The sequence below is a fragment of the Arachis ipaensis genome, chromosome B02 (assembly GCF_000816755.2).
Source record: "Arachis ipaensis cultivar K30076 chromosome B02, Araip1.1, whole genome shotgun sequence".
Lineage (NCBI taxonomy): Eukaryota > Viridiplantae > Streptophyta > Magnoliopsida > Fabales > Fabaceae > Arachis > Arachis ipaensis.
Window position 1 is genome coordinate 10,014,597 of NC_029786.2, and position 4,248 is coordinate 10,018,844.

Here is a 4,248-nt window from a genome sequence, read left to right on the forward strand (position 1 = left end):
AATACCCGAACCACGATCCTTGCTGAAAATGAACTACGAAAGATCCTAACCCGACCCGATCAAGATCCGGATCCTTCCCACAAAACACAAGGAGTTTTTCACCCGGTTCGTTCTTGACTCACTCAACACCTCCCATATCTTAAACCCATTTCCCAATTCCCACGCGCCATTCTATTCCAATCTTCATTCACAAACTCACACCAAGTTAATTTCATTTCCACATGACACAACCCTCCCAAAAAAAAAATTAACAAAAAAAAAAAAGCAAAAATTAGAAACCCAATATGTCACGTGACCTCAAGAGTATACTCACGTGACAGTCAACTTTCACATCGAAGTGCTGCTTTTATCTTTTGAACTGTGCATGAAATGAGGTTGTTCACAGTTTCCACCGACTCTACCGTGAGCTTGGCCGTAGGGAGACTATTCACAAGAATCTGAAATGCCACCGTCAAAAGGGACCCACTCCCACGCGCCCCACCACCAAGGTCATCGCCGCCATTGGCTTCGGCGCCACCATTTTGGGCCCCACGAGGCCCAGGCCCATCAGGAACAATCGCAAACCCAGAAGGCAATAATGCCACGTAAGCAGAATCACCACCGTTCATTACCACGTGCATCGCCGGAATATCCACCGGCGCGTACACCACAAGCGAGCCAGCAGCATCTATGCATGTCTCTTGAAGTATCAACATGCTACTTTGATTTGAATTTATTGCCTGCAAAATCAATATACTAAATATTTAGCAAAAAAACCCACAAATTAATAAACATAAATAAATAAATAAATAACGTGTTGTCACACTGCAAAGTCAAACTCTGATTTTTTTTTTTTTTATAAGTTTAATTTTCAAATTTTATTTTTTAAAAAAGATCACTTCTACTACTACTACTAAAAGTGAAAAGAAAAGCTTCGGTCAGAAATCAGAAACGTAACCCATAAAAGGTGAGAAACGTCCTTATAGTTTGACTTGTGATAAAGGGCCATATTTTACTGATTCATCAAAAATTGCTCACATCGATAATTCCAAGGTATCACAAACTTGTCCCTCTCAATCTCAATCCTTCTCTCTTTCTCTTTCTCTCTCTCATCAAAAGTCCAAACAAGCGCGGTACCAATGCATACGACAAACCCACAACCCTCATTGACCTTTTTTCCACCTTAGTACATGCAGCATCATGCATTCATCTCTATAGTAATAAGCAAATATCGTTTTTTTTTTCTTTTCTTCAATTATATTATATACTCGTTATTTACTTCTATTAATAAAATTCTTTTTTAATAGCGAATTATATTAAAATAGCTTGTATCTCAAGCATTGAAATATAACCCTTTTTTACTAATTCGTTAAACAAAATGTCTTAAAATGAGATCATTATACTCAGTGCAGTAGCACCTTCTAATAATTAGCGGTTAATTTAAAAACATAGCTATTGATGAGAGAATTTTATTTTTTGACATTTAAAAAAAAAAAATCATATATATGTTATTTGAATTTAATTTTGATGCACTGATCATAAAAAATATTTTACACAGTTGTCCGGTTAGATAGATTCTTTTAAATGACCAATCATATGACCAATATATAGTTATTTCTTGCTTGCTATGTGTCATTATACTGCTTTTCCGTGCATCAAAATTAAATTCATGTTTTTTAGAATAATAGCAAAATTCTTTTTCGTATGATTGAAAAATTGTTTGAAGAGAGAATTAGGCTTAGATAAAGAAGAAAATGCATACACCAGCTCTAAGGAGGGAGACGCAGTTGCCATGGTCCTGTCCCTTTGCAATGTGGGCCATCTCTTGCATGGGCCCACCATTGGATAGTATGTCCCACTCGCTCCTCAACCTCTCGTCGCGGAGGAAGTCGAACAGCCTTTGCGGCGAGACTGGGAGCCACACTGACGTGGCAGCGCTGAGGACGATCCCGGGTGGCTCCCCAGGATCGCGCGCACACTCCGGCACAGAAGTTGTTGGTCATCCTCTGTGCCAGCTTCAGCATGCTGCGCCTACCACTTGCAGTTATTGCTGCCATTATTGCACCAAAAGAACATACACAATATTAATGGGTCAGTTTCATTTGGTGTTAGTGATAAACATTAATGATGCTCTGCATTACATGTGTGAAAATGGTGAATGATGTTACATAAAAAAAGAAAAAAAAAATAATTGGTATATATATATTTAGAACACTCAAATTAAATGCTATATTCTGATCACGAGATTTAATTTAAATCCTCATATATTAAAAAATCACATAATAGTTTCATACTTCCTCCATCTTAAATTATTTCTATATAAATATAGTGTAGTTTAATTCATGTTTAATATGTATTTTGTATTTCAATAAATATCGTGGCTGATTTTAACGGTTGATTTAGATGTATACATAGTGTGGTTGAATATATAAATATAAATGGTTTTATATCTAACACGATGTATACCTGAGTGGTCTCTAGAAGGTTGAGTAGAAGACATGAGGATGGCGAGGCACTCGCACTGGCGCTGTAGGGTGGCGATCCACCGCTGGGCGCCGAAGGCCATGCCAGAGCTCAACAAGGCTCTATATAACTGATGAACTTCCCTTTCCTCGTATTCGGCATGTTCCACCCATGTCACCTGTGCCATTAAATTTCAATTTAATTTTCTCAGACTTAAGCATTCAATATTCTCACAACTATTACTATTGTTTTTCAATATCCATTTATGCATATCATGTGTCTTACAGCATCAATTTCAAGTCATAAAGACATCTCTAAAGTATATGTGAATACACAAAAGTTTGATACATCTTTAAATTAATATACGTGAATATATTAGTTTAATAATAAAACAATTTTTAGTAACAAATAAAAAGAAACAAAAACTATTATACAGTTGAATAGTGATAATATAAAGAAATTCAACTAGAGCGCTAATTTTTTTTTAATCTTAAATTCTAAAACCTAAATTATAATCCTAAAACCCAAATCTTTTGAGAAGTGAAGATTAAAAAAATAATTTTACAATAAAAAAGGCTAATGTTAATTATTTAAAAATTATTGTATGATTGATTACTTTTGCATTATGTGCTACATTATTGAGTGAGCTAGTACTGACAAAGTTGACTGAGAATTTGACTAATTGTAACTTGGTATTATTTTTGATCAACTACTAAACTATCTAGGTTTGTATTTTTAGCCGTCATTGGATATGAAGATAGATGATGATATTAATATGAAACCGCATCAAATCTTGGAAAAGCCTGAAGATTTGGCTCAACGACAGACAAAGGTATCTAAATGGACATGGACCAAGTACATAAAATATTGGTACTATATTATTATTATTATTATTATATAATAAAGTCAAGCCAGGATTTACAGCAAGGAACTTCGAGATTTGCCAATAGCAGTGTTTATGAGTTCACAAAAACAAAGACAAAGATAGAAAAAGACAAAAATTGCCAGTCCTTGAATTTTGACTCAATTGAACGAACATATTTTATTATATATAATTTACCTATGGATCATAGGGTTCTTCATAAGAAGGCCACATTTCAGTCTCGTGAATTAAAAATATATTGATATAGTAATAAGATGGTAATCATAATAAAATAATTAAGATAATGATTGTTTGGAATGGAAACATCAAATGAATTGTAGAATGATATCTAATTAATGTGTTTCTAGGTCCAGAAATTTAAGTAGTGATATTGGAGGCTTCTAAAGAATAAATTAATGGATTAACCTATCTAGATTTTATGTCACATGGGGGGATATATTATTCAAATAGTATATTTGGAATAAAAGATCAAACAAATTGTTGAAAACTTGGGGTTAATTGTGTGTGCAAATTCTTTGAGGAAAGGGAATTGGGAAAAAAAAATAGTATATAAATTTTGTATGGGAATTAGAACTGACATAGTAGTTATATAGTGAATAGTCACTAGACCTAGCTGAAATACTTGGAAACATGAGCTTTTTTATTTTTTATTCTTCCTTTTTTATTATAAAATAAAAGCTTGGAAAATGAAGAAGACTAGACCCCGTGATTCCTAAGCATGGTGTTTTGCCACACTTTTGAATATGCTCTTTTCAACTCACCTATGTTCATGTTAGCAGTTAATGAAGAAAGTACAATAATAAGAACTAAAGAGAAACACATTCACATGGAGAAAATAAATAAAATAAGAATTTAAGTTTAATAAACTATCAATATAAAATAATTTTATATATGTATTTAATTATAATATTAAAAAAATAATT

The 4,248-nt window shown here is 33.4% G+C and overlaps 1 pseudogene; it reads right to left on the reverse strand.

Moving 5' to 3' along the window:
* Positions 309-4,248, reverse strand: part of LOC107624862 — a 10,574-nt pseudogene continuing 6,634 nt past the window's right edge.